The 16754-nt window shown below is 47.1% G+C and overlaps 1 protein-coding gene and 1 long non-coding RNA gene across 4 annotated transcripts in view; one reads left to right on the top strand and one right to left on the bottom strand.

Annotated features, from left to right (window-relative positions):
- CELF2 (CUGBP Elav-like family member 2) overlaps positions 1-16754 on the top strand; it is an 830774-nt gene that overhangs the window by 444021 nt on the left and 369999 nt on the right. The gene's annotated exons all lie outside the window — the stretch shown is intronic.
- LOC147579527 (uncharacterized) lies at positions 10640-11838 on the bottom strand. Its single transcript, XR_015254046.1, has 2 exons — positions 11548-11838; positions 10640-10914 (listed from the first exon to the last, which is right to left on the bottom strand). It is a non-coding gene; the product is annotated as an uncharacterized LOC147579527 (long non-coding RNA).

Raw genomic sequence — 16754 nt, 5'->3', positions numbered from 1 at the left:
TGGAAGTCACAGTCTTTTTTATAACCTAATCTCATCAGAGACATCCTATCACTGTTACTGTGTTCCCTTCATTATAAAAGAGTCACAAGATCCAACCCATACTCAAAAGAGGGATTATCCAAGGGCACAAATACCAGATGGTGAGGATCACTGGGGGCTATTATAGAGGTTGCTTACACAAATATGATTCCAAATCGCAATCTGATGGAAAGTTATTTTTTGCTGGAGTTGAAATGTTGTGTTCTAAGACCAACTCAATTGTTTGTGGTGATGTGGATTAATACCTTGATGGTGAAGAAGAAAGAAATCATAGGGCCAAGAAAAACGTGATCATTATTTCTTTGGTAATTGAAAACCATCTCACCATGGCTAAGAAGGAACCAGAGTTGAAGCTGAGAGTAGACTCAGAGTGGGACTCTATGTCTGCTCTAGGGTTTGATGAGACAGGTATCCCTGTCAAGGGATCCCCTGTGAGGGGCAGAACCCCCACCTGGCACTGAAGAAAGAGTTGGTTGAGCCCTGAAAGGAGCAGGATCTAGGATCAGGGATCTAGATAGATGGCAGGAGCAGAAACTTAAGTGTGTACCTCTTACTAGAATGAACAGATTCTGATAGGGAAAAACAGGGTATCTGCTATAAGACTGGATTTGGAAAGATCAGGATGCTTGGCTAGAGCCCTAGGCAAAACACTGTTCTCAAAAATCTAGTTCTGTCACTTACCCCAGATGACTCCTGAACCGGTTGACTCTGTAACTTGACCAGCTAGGGGCGGGCTAGCCATGGCCCAAAAGGGAGTGCTCTGTGTACGCAAGAGTGAGAAAGTCCAGACTGTACTCACTATGAAGGGATGGAGTCAGCATGTCTTGGGCACATATCACCCTGGAATCCTGTTCGAGTACTGGATCTGCCTAGGTGTGTGACCTTGAGTCTCTTTAGGCACTTAGCCTCATTGGGGTTAGGTAGTTGATCTACAAAATGAGCGCTTTGTCCCTACTGTCACCAACAGAACCTTACAGAGTTTGCCAGTGTCTCAGGTGCAGCTAAATCCAATCCCATGTATAGACACTTCAGTGCACATGTTGTTTAGCTTCTTGGAAGTATTTGATACCATTGGCCATTTCCTTCTTCTTGAAACACTACTTCCCTCAGTGTAGGTGTATATATAATTTCAGGTGTCATTAGCAAATAGATGACCTTTGAATCTCGGGAGCGTATTTGGCCTGGGGAAGGTATCTTGCGTATGAAGGGCAGAGAGCATAGACTAACACCTCAGTAATTACATGTACTAAGGAACAGGGGGATAGGGGTATCTAGCACAGGTATTGACTTAAGAGGTAAGAAGGCAGCCATATTGGAGTGGATTTAGAAGGGAGTTGGAAATGAGCAAGTCTGGAAAATTCATTTAAGAAGCTCAGCATCAAGGGGGACAAGCGAGACGCAGTGGTCGCTGGTGGGAAATGATGGACTTTGAGGTAGGATGTCTCTCAAAGACAGGAGAGATGTGCACATGTCTAAACGCATGGAAGGAAAAAGAGAGGATAGGGAGAAGGGGGTGCAGTCCTTGAGAAGACTGTATGGCAAGAGGGTATGGCAAGGATTAGCCAAAGAGAAGAGAGCCAACCCTTCCATTTAAACAGGATGGGGGCACCTGGATGGCCCAGTTGGTTGAGCGTCCAACTTTGGCCTAGGTCCTGATCTCATGGTTCATGAGTTCAAGCCCCACATGGGCTCCCTGCTGTCAGCGGAGCCCACTTCAGATCCTCTGTTCCCCCCTCTCTCTCTCCCTCCCCCGATCGCATTCTCTCCCTCCCTCTCAAAAAAAAAAAAAAAAAAAATCTAAACAGGATGGAAGAAAGAAAAGGTACTTGTGGTTTCAGATCAATCTGTGGGACTAGTGGCATCAGTGGGTCCCCCAGACATTCCATCCAAGAGTAGACTGGAACAGTACTAAGCCAGTGGCCCAGGAGCAGGGGATGCTGTTGATGAGCATGACACAGGGACACAGGGCAGGAAGGACAAGGTTAGAGGTAGTGGGTGGAGACAACTCACTCCATTTCCCCTCCTTCCTGTCTTGGCCACCTGCACTTGGGCAGCGGGACGAGGAGGTGTGTGCAGCAGTACAGATAAGAGGACGGAGAAGAGTTTCCAACGTGGCCAGGAAGGGAGCGGTGCAAGCTGAGAGGCTGGGAGGGCTCCGTGGAGGAGGTGAGGTGCAGCCCGGGCCTGGGAAGGATGGTCAAGACTTAGGTACTCCGGGGAGGGAGCAAAGCGGGTCACAGACGCTCAGAACCTGCTCCCTGCCAGACCCTGGCACGTGTTCCCCAGTCTTACCTCGGCCTCTTGCCACTCGGGCTCGCAGTAGCTGGGCTCGCCGGGACGGTTCTGATGTTGGCAGTCTCTGTGCCAGCTGCCGAAACGGGGTCGGGGAGCCCGGGAACGGCGTTCGGGTTCGTGGGAGGTGCTGAGAGCCGGGGGGGAGCGCCCCGTGCGGATGAGTGGCAAGTGGGGAGCATGGCAGCCCCTGGCACCGAACCCCCCGGGGCTATTTCTGCCCCTGACGTCCAGGAAGATGTGGCGCAAGGGCCCGCGGCCGGTATCGGCAGCTGTTCTCGGACGGAAGCCCGGGAACGTGGCCCTTAACAATGTTGACAAATTTCTGACGGGGCCGTTTCAGCATGTTAATGTGCTTGCTCAAACAATACGTCTCCATCTTGCGCTCTTTCCCCCTGCTGGTGCGATGGAGAAAACCATAGCGACCGAAAGTGCAGGATTTATACAAATGGCGTGGCGGGGGGTGGGGGTAGGAGCAGGGGGCCCCCTCTGGGAGGAATTTACCTTTTAGAACGAGAGGGGGAACAGGTGCTCTGGAAATGGCTTGTAACTGCATGAGGGCGGGGGTGGCGTCCCTGAAGGGAAAGGTTACTTAGATTAACAACACTCCACTGCAAGTGTTGACATCCTGGCTCAGTCACTAAAACAGGTGGCTGTCGTTATGGCCGCTCACTCATGATGGGAAGATAATACCGGCTGCGAGAGATTTATGTAGACCCCAGAAAGATGAAATTGCACATCAAGGAGGAAACAAGGCATAAAGAGGGCCAACTGGGGGATCTTCTCTCCCCACAGGACCGCACGCGGTGCTCGGTAATGCTGTGGCATGTGTCCCCTATGAGAGGGTTATGTTACCTACCCCACTTTCATCTTTCATTCGGGTTGATTCAGGTATCATTTGGGGAAGATTTTTTCCTCTTTGGATGTTTTTCTTCTGTTTAAGAGGGTATTAAGCACAAAAATGTACTGTGCATGGCAGAACTTACTCCTCTCCTTTTCTTACAAATAACATTGGCTGCCCCGTAGACCATCGGGAACGGAGAGTTGTCTACAAATAATGATGAGGTCATGAAGACATTCCCATGCCGTGTGGGGTGACTGATGGGCACAGGCGCCCTGTGCTTCTTTTCTTAAAAAGATTAAGTCTCAGGGCACCTGGGTGGCTCAGTCGGGTAAGCATCCAACTCTTGATTTCGGCTCAGGTCACGATCTCACAGTTCATGAGTTCGAGCCCCACATTAGGCTCTGTGCTGACAGTGCGGAGCCTGCTTGGGATTCTGTCCCTCCCTCTCTCTCTGCCCCTCTGCCGCTTGCTCTCTATCTCTCTCCCCACCAAAAAACATAAAAGATGAAGTTAAAAAAAAAAAAGACAAAGTCTAAAAAACACTGTAAACACTGACATGGTGCTAATGATTGCCAGGCGCCGTTCGAAGCATCTTATACATATTAATTCATTAATACTCATAACAACACTTCTGAGGATTGTTATATTATCTCCATTTAGAGATGAAGCATATAGAGGTTAAGTGACTCATGTAAGGTCACACAACTTGTAAGCTGTGGAGTTAGCGTTCCGGCCCAAGCAGACTAGCTCCGAAAGCTCCTAACCACTATGATATACTGACTACACGCTGTTCTTATTTTCCTTTTAGGGGGCATTTAAACTACTTGTTTGCCCCATCTTAGGCTTCTCCTGTATGATGAGAACACATTTTTTTTTTTAATATTTATTATTTTTGAGAGAGAGAGAGAGGGAGAGAAAGGGGCAGAGAGAGAGGGAGACAGAATCCAAAGCAGGCTCCAGGCTCTGAGCTGTCAGCACAGAGCCTGATGAGGGCCTTGAACTCACAAACCATGAGATCATGACCTGAGCCGAATTCTGACGCTCAACCGCCTGGACCACCCAGGCTCCCCGAGAACACATTTCTAAATCTCAGCCTGTTGGACGTTGTATCAAAGGTCAGTAACTTATCAGAATCATACCTGAGCTTGAGCGGACAGTTGTGTTGTCCATTTCACGGGGCGTCTTTAAAATGTGCGGTACATGTCCCAGTCAGACCTTCAGAGCCCTGTTCTGCTAGCTGTGTATACAGTCGGGGGAGGTAAGGTAACCTTTTAAATCCATTAGAAGTGCACACGCTCTCTCTCAAACATAAAAGATCAGCACAAAGTTTCAGATATGCTTACACACCTACTATAGCCAGCCCCTTTCCTACTGCACAAAACCCGACTTTTGGATGCACTGTGGGAAGGATCTGTCTTTGGAGATCCTGAGCACATTTTTCCTGGAGATTTAGAGCTGATTGGGCACAGATGGGAAGCAGGGTAATTTACCCTTTTCCTCTCCTCCCTCTTCACCATTTGACACAAGACATGAACAGCTCTTTTGCCTTACAAGGCCCAGCCAGATTGCCAAGTAATTACCTTGATTTATGAGGGCAGGAGTAGACGGGAGCGTGAAACATAATTGTTAACTGAGGATGGTCGGATTACCACTCCCGTAATGTGTAAATTATTTCATGTTGTGTTAAATACCTAACGAGCATATTGAAGAGGGGAATGGTATCTTATTACCTTGGTGTCCTCAATGCCTGGCTTTCAGTGTTTGTGGAGTAAAGAAGTTAATGAATAAGTGAGCACCTAGGTGCCTGGGATCGATACTCCGGTACCTAGCACCTAGGTATCTAGAGTACTCCCTGATAGACACTCGCAGACATTCAATAATGCCTTCAACTTTCTGCTTCCAAGGTCATGAAGAGTGTAATAGGACAAAAGTCCTCATCTGTACCACAAATGCATAAGACAACTATGTCATTTTAGAAGAGGGAGAAAATGCTTCCAATTGGGGAGAATAAGAAGGTCTTCATGAAGAGAGAATGAGGGAAAACTGCAAGAAGGCAGGTGTGGCTCCAAGAACATGAGGCAGGGATGTGCAGGATACGACAGAAGACTCACAAGTCACGTGCCATGCAGGGTCAGTTTCGTCAAGGGAATAATGAAGCTGGAGACAGACTTGGACGTATCTGGGGACTGTGGACCGCCACACTGGGGCACACCCGCACCGGGAAGTGAGGAACAGCTGGGGATTTTGCAGCAACGGTCACAGCTTGCCTTTGGCAAGGTTGAGCTCACAGGAATTTGTAGTGAGGGATGGGTCTGGAAGGAGAGCAACCAGTTGGGCAGCTCTGGAAATCATCCAGAGGGAGGGAAATGTCATCCAAGGGAAGGACGTTGGCATGGCAGTGGGAATGGAAAGAGAGGAAGTCTCAGAGGATAATTTATAGGAATCACCATCATTTGGACGAGAGCCAAAAACCAAGGTGGATTGAGGTCCAACTACAAATCTGGCCTCCTGGTCTGGTGGCCAGGAAATAGGGGCATCCGGAGGCTGTGGGGTAGGAAATAGGGAATCGTAGATGTGCTCGTGGAAGTTAGAAGTGTGTGGGCCGGGTGTGGAGTTCAGGGCTCTCCTCCGCAGAAGTAACAGTTGAAGAAAGAAGGAATCAGAGCCCTGAGGGGAAAGTGAGATGAGGTGAGCGAGAACAGCTTGTACCCAAGTCAATAAGAATGTCAGTCAGTGATATCTGGTGAGCACAAGGCAGCCAAGAACAGAAGCTCGTGTTTCCTCCGGTGTCCAGAATCTCCCAACCTTGCCCGCAGGTCGGCGGGTCTTTGTGAACAGTGCAGCCGACTGGCCCTGCACAGCCCGGGGACATGGGGCTTCAACGTGAGCTTAGGGGGGCCCTCAAGGCCTGCTGACCCCTTCTGTCCCTTGACCACCGCCCCCCCCCCCCGGCAGTGTTGTGTTGTTGGAGGTCAACAAGCCTCTGACTGGTTTCCCAGCTTCTACCCCAGAAATCCTTAGTGTATTCCCAGCCCAGCAGCAAGAACTTTAATGTGAACGTCAGACCGTGCCACGTGTCCCCTCAGACTCTCCAGACTGAAAGCCGCAGGCCTCGTCTACATTTCTGAGCCGCCCTCTGCAGCCTGGCCAGGACGCTCAGCCTGGTCGCTGCTGGTCCCCGCCTTGGTCACACTGCTCAGGCTAGGCCTGTCTCCCTCTGGCCTTGAGGGCTTTGCGAGTGAACGATCTTCCCTCGGATAGACTCCTGTCTCCTCCTCACCTCTGTGCATGGTTTTGCTCAGTTATCACCTTTCCCGTGAGGCTTTCCATGATGTCCCTCTTTCAAATCACTATTCCCCTTGCAGTATAGAGATGACCGAGAGTGTGGACTGTGGGGCCACACTGCCCCCCTCCCCCGGGTGAAAGGTTTCTTGGCTATTTGGTTTCCCAGTTGCAGGAAGTTGGGTGGTTACGTCACCCTCTTGAGGTCTCACTTCTCTCATCCATAAAATGGAGATACAACAATGATAGGTCGTAGTGAAAACAGAATAGGCTCACATATGTAAAGTGCTTAGAACACCACCTGACAAATAGGACTTCTCTGTAAAAGTTAGCAATTGGGGCGCCTGGGTGGCTCAGTCCGTTAAGCGATGGACTCTGGATTCGGCTCAGGTCATGATCTCACAGCTCGTGAGTCGGAGCCCTGCGTCGGGCTCTGTGCTGGCAGTGCGGAGCCTGCTTAGGATTCTCTCTCTCCTTCACTCTTTCCGCCCCTCTTCCGCTCGTGCTCGCTCATGCTGTCTCTCCCTCTCTCTCACTCTCTCCCTCTCTCTCAAAATACATAAACATTAAGGGGTGCCTGGGTGGCGCAGTCGGTTAAGCGTCCGACTTCAGCCAGGTCACAATCTCGCGGTTCGTGAGTTCGAGCCCCGCGTCAGGCCCTGGGCTGATGGCTCAGAGCCTGGAGCCTGTTTCCGATTCTGTGTCTCCCTCTCTCTCTGCCCCTCCCCCGTTCATGCTCTCTCTCTGTCCCAAAAAAATAAATAAAAAACGTTGAAAAAAAAAATTAAAAAAAAAAATACATAAACATTAAAAAAAAAAAAAAAAGAGGCTCCAGAGAGACTCCCAGCCTCTTCCACCATGTGATGAGGTACCTGAGCCGCTAAGAAGGCCTTTAGGAGAACCTGACCTTGCGGGCACCTTGATCTTGGACTTCCAGTCTCCAGAACTAAACTTCTTTTGTTTAAGTGCCACCGAGTCTGTGATGTTGTGTTATAGCCCCTGGAACAGAGTTAAGACAGCATGTGAAGTCTCCCCTCCCAGAACTTGAGGATGCCCCATATGGATGTTCCCTCCTCTCATCCAGCCCCTCCCACTCCTTCCCTTCCCATAGTCTTTCTCTCTCCATTCATCTCTGTCCTACTCCCAAAGCCCCTGCATTTTCTGGAATATCCTATCAGTCCCTAAACCTTGCTGTGTCCTCGTGTCTGCTTCCCAAGTGGGCTGTGTCTCCAAGAGGTCTCTCCCAAGCCTGATTTCACTGCCACAGACAAGAGAGAGGGGATGCTAAGTGCAGAGTGGGAGACAGGATGGCATGGACGGGGGTGGCAGGAGGGGTGCTTAGGGTTGCAGACGGTTGTTTTCTCAATCCCACCTGGAAATTCAGACTCACACCGTAAAGATCTGTTTCTGGCTAAAACCCCTTACTTTGTCTACTAAGAGATTCACATTCTTCAGGTTGACAGAACTTTGACTTTTTTTTATGTTAAAAGAGTATTTGTCCCCTTTCTGATTCTGGGTTGCTTGAGGGGCTTTTCTGATTACAAAGGAGGAGCCACCATCCCTCACCAGGCCTCCCTCCTCCATTCTGAGTTTATCCCCTGGGGTAGGGCTGGGTGGGTATCTGGCCACACTGGTATATCTTAATTGGTTTGCAGTTTCCGTAGGCCTGTGCCTCCATCTTTACTGCGTGCCCTTGAACGAAGCAGGAAGCTTGAGCTGGGGAAAGACCGTGATCCGAAGGGTATTTCTGAGAGTGTTCTGTAGCTTTGGGTTGCTGGAGCCCCAGAGAAAATCACTCTGAGGGAACACGGAGGAAAGTGGTTGCAGTTGAGAGCACGTGGCCCACACAGCCCTTTAAGATGGTCGGTTTCTGTCCGTGCCCCCCCCCCCCCCCCCCCGCCGCAAACATTGGGTCTGAGCCAGTGGGGCCAGAGGCTTAAACCACTCAGGATCTCAGATGGGGGGGGGGGGGGTCCAGACAAAGGGCAAAGGAAAACTGCTCGATGTTCTTGTAAATAGTAGCAACCACAGGGGGAGATGGATATAGTCCTTAGTATTCTGTTGATTTTATTCTGGGGGTAGGGTACGGGGCATGCTTTAATCACGGCATGCTACCCGGGGACCGCCCTTCACAGGGAAGTGTGGAGGAATTGCCAGGATTTCACCAGGGACCTGGGAACAGTGACTATTTCTAGGATTTCCCACGGCTGCCACCCTCTTTTGGAAACTGAATACCATTTACTTATTTATCAGTTTTTTGCATATAAAATTGCAACTGCTGTGATTAAGTTGCCTCGGGCCACAAGTATAAAACATACAAGTTCAGTTAAAGTCCTTGAGACAGAAGGGCCTCAGCCATCAGCACGTGTTAAGAGATCGCCTGTTCAAGGCCTGTTATGAAGGTAGGTCACGCATGGCGTCTGACAAGCTAAAGCCTACACCAAACGGAAGTAGAACTTCCATGAAAAACACCTCGTAAGTCACGTTTCAGGATGGTCAGACTTGAACTTTGTTGTATGGTACACGGCAACAGTAATTTTCTAGAGATAGCATTGTGGTAACTTGTGCAAATAGCTCTTGTGCCATTGGTGACCCTCTCTATTTTGTGACCTACTATTTAGCTAGACCTTGAGTGTCTATAAAAGCCAGTTCCCAAAGCCATCAGGACACATTCTTCAAGCCTACCAGGAACTCGTCTGCAGCACCTCCTTCTTGCTTACCCTCCAAATAGTGAAGCCCTGATTTTGGTAAGTTTCTGTTCAGCGAGTAGGCACCGGCCAGGAGAAGGGTGACTGGGTGGGTAGGCATGGCTCCATGCTGTTCAACTCCTCCGAGGACGCTGGTTTGTGAAGCTGAGAACTGGAGCATTCCTCAATTCCATGCCTTCTGTTCAGGCTTTCCAGTTCAACCAGTGTCTCTCCCCTAAAGCCAGCCCCTTTACCATTGGGCAAAGAGGAAAGAAGGCAGGTCACACTTTTCCATTTATTTTATTTTTTTATTTTTTTTTTTTAAATTTTTTTTTTCAACGTTTATTTATTTTTTGGGACAGAGAGAGACAGAGCATGAATGGGGGAGGGGCAGAGAGAGAGGGAGACACAGAATCAGAAACAGGCTCCAGGCTCTGAGCCATCAGCCCAGAGCCCGACGCGGGGCTCGAACTCACGGAGCGCGAGATCGTGACCTGGCTGAAGTCGGGCTTAACCGACTGCGCCACCCAGGCGCCCCCACACTTTTCCATTTAAATCACACTCTGGTCCCCCACGCGACACTGAGTCTTGCCTTTTTGGCCCGGCAGCCCAGATATAATGAAGTCACGGCCCAGCAACAGGCTGACACGAGAGAGGAAAGGCCCTCTACGCAAAGAGACGTGTAAGTCCCCTCTCCAGATAGCCAAACACTCCTTCTGATGACAGATTCCCTCTCATTCTTCCACACTGTGAGCTTCTGGAGCTGCCCCACCAGCCACAGGGCAGCTCTCGCCCCACCGTCCACGGTGAGGAGGAGAGTGGAGGAGCAAATAGGGACAGGATGGCATCGAGCCAGGGCAACGCTCAGGGTCAAGTGGGGGTGGGGCTGCCCTGCATCATGGGAGTGAAGGCCCCAGAGCTTCTGTGCAGGCCTCCAAGGAGAATATCTTTGGACATTTTCAAGTGTCGGGAAATTGCAACAGGGAATAACAATGCCAGAATTACCGTCTTAGTTGTACGTTCTGAAGGCAGATCCATGTCATAACAGACTCTTAATCCTTACACGTTGAAATTTGCACCTATCATGTACTTTTCTCATCATGGCTGTGCGATCCACACCAACTTAGAAAAGAGCCAAACTCCCATCTCCTTGAAAAACTGGGTACTGGACCAAACCCCAAAGAAAGCAGCTACAGTTGCACACAGCTTTGGAGTTGGAGACTCTGGAGATGGAGAAGGAAACCATTAACAGAGAAGGAAGACAGTGAGAGAGGAAGGAAGACAGAAATTAGACTCAGGGGACGAATCTGGCAGGACATAAGCCCAGGGGAAGAGACATTTGCTGGGGTGTTCCAGAGTCTCTGTGTGATGTTCCTTTCTCTACATAAATATTCTTACATTTACCTATATCTGTGTCTAGCTACGTCTATTTACTGATAAAGAAGTAGTGACTGTGAGAAGGTCCAGAAAAAAAGATTACAGTTATTTAAGTGGCTACTTTAAAGTGATTTTTATTCAGGTGCTTGTATGACATAATTATGGCCTATGGCTTTATGGGAAGAAGTATAGTTTAAAAAAAATCAAGCAAAGATGGAATAGGGAGGTAACACCCTGATTGCTGTTCACCGTTTGGTCCATGTGTCATTAATTCTCCTCATCCTTCCTGGAATCAGGCACCCAGAATGATCCCTACATCTTTAAAGGGCTCAGGTTGGGTGGTAGTGAATGATGATACCACAGAAGAGCAGACTGGCGAGTTGGGTCAGATGTCTACATAATAGAAAAACAGTAATAAAAATGCCATCACCTACATATTGTAGGAAGATAAAATGCAATGCTCCTCACGGTTGAATGGTTAGGCTCATTCTGTCCTCAAGCCATAATCAATTGTGCATCATTAACAAGACACAAAATCTTTACTAATTAGCTTTTATGATTATATTGTTATTGCACTGAGGCATTTAAAGCATTGCAGATAAAGGAGATAGGATTGCCCACACACAAAAAAGAATCATTCAAAGGGGGACAATAATGCCATCTTCAGAAATTTTCACTTACTGTTCCCATCTGTAATTTTTAATTCAATTCACTGTGAAGATTAATATTTTTAGTAAATGAGTGACAACTGTTGAAAAGGAGGAGAAGAATATCAAATGTGTTTTCACACCAGGAAAATGGAAGGAAAGTCAGCTGTTGAAGTTTTCTAACAAGAAAGAATAACTGTTCATTTTCTCTTTGCTTGGAATTTTCAAGGTTGTTTTTTGTTTTTTGTTTTCTTACCGTACAGATAATTTCTTATAAATTGCTCTTCTCTAAATATGAGAACTATATTAGAACTTATATTAGAAGTATGAAAACCATATAAATGATTTGAATTCAGTCAAGTAAACAACAGGTACGTACCTTACACCAGCATACATTTCAAATGGATCAAAGATTTCAATGCAGAATGTAAAACAATACATTTATCGGAGGAAACCGGAAGAGAATTCTCTGGTGACATCAGCACAGGGAAGCCTCTTTAAAACCATGATACAAAACCCAAAAGCCATAAGAGAAATAGTTGGTAAATTTAACTCCATAAAAAATTTCTACATGGGCAAACGAACAAATACAGGAGGACGAATTAGCAATAAGCAAAGTCAAAAAACAAATGACAAGCTGCCAAAAAATATTTGCAATTCATATCACAGACCAAGGCCTGCCAAGTCAAATATGTAAAGAGCTGCTATAAATCAAAATGACATAGTCCAACAAACCAATGGAGAAACAGGCAAAGGATAGGAAGAATCATTGCCTAGGAAAGAGTATTCAGAGTGTCCTAAAACATGAAAATAGGCACAATTGTACTTGGAGGGCAAATTAAACCATGGGATACCACTTCCTGACCATTGGATGGCCAAAGACCAGAGAGCTTGACAAGAGCGTGTGTTCATGGAGGTGTGGGGAGCAGGCTCCCTCTCATTCCTGATGGGAGTTACAAACTGGTGCAAAATCTACGGAGGGTGGGTGGGGGATTTTTTAACAAAATAACGAATGTACAAACCTTCTGATCTAGCGATTTCACTTCTAGGAATTTATCCTACAGATACATTTGTGTGAAAAGATTTATTTAAAAGTTAGTCATTGCTGCATTGTTTGTATGAGAAAATGCTAGAAAACCCCCTAAATGCCCCTCGATGGGGCGACTGGTTAAATTATGAGACATCATTTCAGCGGAATACCATGTTTCTGTAGAATAAAAATGAGGATCTTCCGTATGTACGGATTTCGAAAAAATCCCCAAGATATATTGTTAAGTAAAAAGAAAAGAAAAGAAAAGAAAAGAAAAGAAAAGAAAAGAAAAGAAAAGAAAAGAAAAGAAAAAAAAAAACAGTGTGTAGCAAAGAGTACATAAATTTGTTTTGTTCAAAAGGGAGAACATGTAACATACAGATGTATTTGTTATCTAAAAAAGACAAATTATAATTCATAGTTCTTAGAAGATTAACTGCCTGTTCCAAAGGCCCCAGATAGCCAGCACTTCTGTTTCCTTTCCTTCTGTTTTGAGCAATCTACGTAAGCATAAGTATACATTTTTTAAAGCATCCTGTACCGATTGCCTGCTGGAGCCTTCACAGATCTCTCTAAACCTCACGGCAACACTCAGTAAGTTGGTGCTATCTCCATTTACAGATGAGAAAACAGAGACTCACAGGAGATAAGTGATAAGCTCCAGGCCACGTGGCTGAGAAATTGCAAAACTGGTGTTTGAACCCAAGCCTATCTGTGTCTGAGGTGTGTGCTTCGCATTCCCCCAAAGTTTGCCTTACCTGTCTCTGGGGGCCTGCTGTGAACTGATGCCATGGTAATCTTTGTCTCCAGCCTTGCATCAGGGTCCCCCCTGCACGGACTTGGCAGCTTCCGAAGCCCCCTCCCAGATCTATTGATCCGACCCCTCTGGAATAGAGCCTTTACCTATGGGTGTTTCAAAGCCCTCTGGATGAGCCTGATACGCAGAGAACCACTGTCACCCCATAATAGTAATGATGGCACACACTCATTCCCTCACTTAATGGTGAGATGAGCACGTGACACAGGTACCATCCATAGCCCTGGTTCGTGGATGCAGAAACTCGGGCTCAGAGACAGAGGGAGGTTAAATGCTTCGCCAGGTCTCACAGCTGGTCCTGGGGTGCTGGCTGAGATTTAAGACCGAGTGGTCTGGTCCTGGGCTGTCATCCATTATGCGATATTCTTAGCCACGTATTGTGCTTATACACAGTAATATCAGTCACAGGACAACACGTGGGGATGTTGTCGTAGGGATGTGCTGGCGTTCATGGAGGCAGAGGTGAAAGAGACCACCAGGGTCCCCTCATGCTACTCAGGAGGAACCAGAAGCTCGGAGAGGCAGAGGAGGGCGAGACTTGAAATGCTCACCAGAGCTCCCGGCTTCCTGGTAGGCCCATCACTGCAAATCAAGTCGTCATTTGGAATTGTTCAGACGGAAGTTAGGAAAGATTGCGCTTGTTAGACAGAAATGGGAAAAGAAAGGGCAACTAAGAATCCATCTGCCCTGGCTTTTAAAGTGGTCTTATGTGGATGGATCAGTTTACAGGTATTTTTATAGCAACATCCTTCTTCCCTTTTTCCTCTGTGTTTGATGGGGAGCTTACCGAACATCGATACTGAGTTATTTTACTTTATTGCTGCCACAAAACTGCCCTTAATAAGAAGTGAAGGAAAGACAAATGACAGCTTACGGTCTCTCCACTCTGTTTCTTCAAGAGAAGCCCATAATCAACGTTTTAGGATTTTAAGATTCTTTTTAGACAAACGGCTTTCTGTCATGAATGGAAGCTATTCCAGGTGCTGTGTTTACTTGTATATTCCTGTCCCTTTTTAGCAGCTCTTTTCCCATAGGGGCCAGCTGTCAAATGGGCACAGCCTTGGGAGTGGCCTAGAGTTGGATCGAATCCTCTTTCTGCCTCTCGGAAGCACTGTGACCTGGAGCAAGTGTCTCAGTTCCTCTGAACCTCCGTTGTTAACTTCTCTACCACCATGTTAACTGATAGCTACTGTGCAGGGTGGGGACAGGTGGTTCACTGAGCTATCATTTGTAAAAGCACCCTCCAGAGTGGCTCACGCGTCGTAGATGCCCCTTAAATCTTAGATCCTTTTATAATATAACAGACTCTGCCTCCCTGTATCATCAGTGGGCCATCCCAGGCCTGTTTTCTGGGCGCTCAGGAGCACATGTAGAATCGTCCACAGGACAACCCTCAAACTATGTAAAAGCGGCCATCTTCTCTCCTGAATCCTCTCTTTGCTTCGGCACTCTGGAGTTCTTGACTTTTCCACGTGTGATAATTCGTAGTCTCTTTATCGTTTAACCAGTGTTCCCACTAATTCACTCAAACTGGTTTATGTATTTAGCTGTGACCTAAGGTACTGGTTAATTTATTGGAGGAAGCGTATTACTAGTAATGGTACATTAGCACTGTGATAGAATTAGCGTTCTTCTTGTGTGTATGTATCCTAAGGGAGTCATTCCGTCTCTGAAAGATTATCCCAGAATGCCTTTTGTTTGAATGTAAAAGGATGAATTGATTCACCTGTGAGGCAATGTGAGCTAAGGCTGTAAGAAACCACTGGAATCAACCAGGTTCTACTTTAAACAACTGTACAGGCATTTGCCTAATGGATTGTTGAATAGTCCCTCCTCCTTCCTTCCCTGTCTCTGTCTCTCTCCCTCTCTCTGTCTCTCTCTCTCTCTCTCTTCTGTCTCTCTCTCTTTCTCTCTCTCTCTCTCTCTTAGAAAGGAAGCAGACAGGTTAAGGTCAGTGGGAAGACGTTACATGAAAACTTCCTCTCTCCCTGCCTCATAGGCAAGTGGCTGATAACTGACACAGCTCTTCAGCTTTTCACTGGTCTCAACATTCCGACTCTTCAAAAGAGTTGGTAGCTGGTGGATAGGAACTGGTTTGGAGGCCAGAACAGAACCACACTGCTTTACTCACAAACTGACTAAGGTTTCTTTAGTGTCCTCATCTTCCTAATTGGGATCGTATCACCGACCCTATCTTCACGCCAGGCCACAACGATGTTCTACGAGACAATGTTAGAGCCGCTTCCGGTTGTTCAGGGAAAATCATTCTGTGAAGTCCTGTTAGTGTTGCTGTTTTCGTTGTCAGTTTCTGAGGCGTGTTGGGACTTGGGAATGTGTGTGAAGTGTTCCACAGGCTGGGGTGAAGTAGACAGATTGAATGTGAATGATTCCTTAGCAGCACGTAACTGAGCCTGGCGGAAAGCTATACTTCAGCAAAGAAGTGTTTAGACCAAAATAAGCATGTATCTGTCTCCTTGTCTGTCCATCTGTCTGGAGAGTAGGGTATATAGAGGGAATTGAACAGGTTTCAACAAGAAAGAAAAACTTGTTCAAGCATGAGGGAGATGTTCCACTGAAATCTGTGCTTGGCTTCTTCCCAGAGATTGCGCTTCTCCTGGGCTTTGCGGCTGACTTCTCGTGGATCTATCCTCAGAAGTACTATGTGTACCAATTCATCTGTTTCTAGAATGAACCGCATTTTAAAAGGGAAAGATAGAACAAACTGTGGAGCCAGGGAGATGCAAGTGAGAAGCCCAGCCATCTGCCTGAGATTCTGCAGGGCATGTGCCTGGAACGCAGAATGTCCTGGAAAAGCTGTGACTGAGGGCCTCTGCTTGGGAAAGCCGACTGTCCTCCCCTCCATTTTGAAGTGGGTTCTCATTGCTCTGCCTTTCAGATATGGTAGAAAACACACAAAGACTAGGGCCACATCATTGCCACTGTGTATGTATGTACCACGCTTGGTTGGCATGTCACAAACTAGGCCAACACATTTTTGCAGTCCCAAGAAGTTCCAGATCCAGTGTAATACTGCCATGGACTGCATGGATGTGTCTCCCCAAATTCATATGTCGAAGGCCTCATCCCCAGTGTGATGGTATTATGAGTTGGAGCCTTTAGGGCACCTGGATGTCTTAGTTAAGTGTCCGACTTCAGCTCAGGTCATGATCTCACAGTTCATGAGTTCAAGCCCTGGTCGGGCTCTGTGCTGACAGCTCAGAGCCTGAGCCTGCTTTGGATTCCGTCTCTCTCTCTCTCTCTCTGCCCCTCCCCCACTCATGCTCTGTGTCTTTCTCTCAAAAAATGAATAAACATTAAATTTTTTTTTTATATAAAAAGGAATTGGGGCCTTTTAGACATGATTAGGTCATGAGAGTAAAGCCCCCATGAATAGAATTTGTGTCCTTATACGAAGAGATATGAGAGAGCTAATCTCTCTCAGCCATGTAAGGATGGAGCTAGAAGGCGGCCATCTGCAAACCAGGAAGAGGGCCCTCACAAAGAGCCTAAACCTCCTGGAAACTTCATCTCAGACTTTCAGCCTCCGGAACCTTGAGAAATAAATGTCATTTAAGCCACCCAGTCTGTGGTAGTTTTGTTATAGCAGCCCAGACTAAGATAAATACCTTTTGTTGCACTTTACAACTATGATCTTCTGCATATCAGTCATTAATGTGGGTACACTTTCATTATAGTCCTTCCTAGTTTCTATGTGGCATTTTACTTCTAATGGGAGACT

This window comes from Puma concolor, chromosome B4 (genome assembly GCF_028749965.1).
Source record: "Puma concolor isolate L17-30 chromosome B4, mPumCon1.1.hap2, whole genome shotgun sequence".
Taxonomy (NCBI): Eukaryota; Metazoa; Chordata; class Mammalia; order Carnivora; family Felidae; genus Puma; species Puma concolor.
This window is presented reverse-complemented; position numbering and strand designations above follow the sequence as displayed.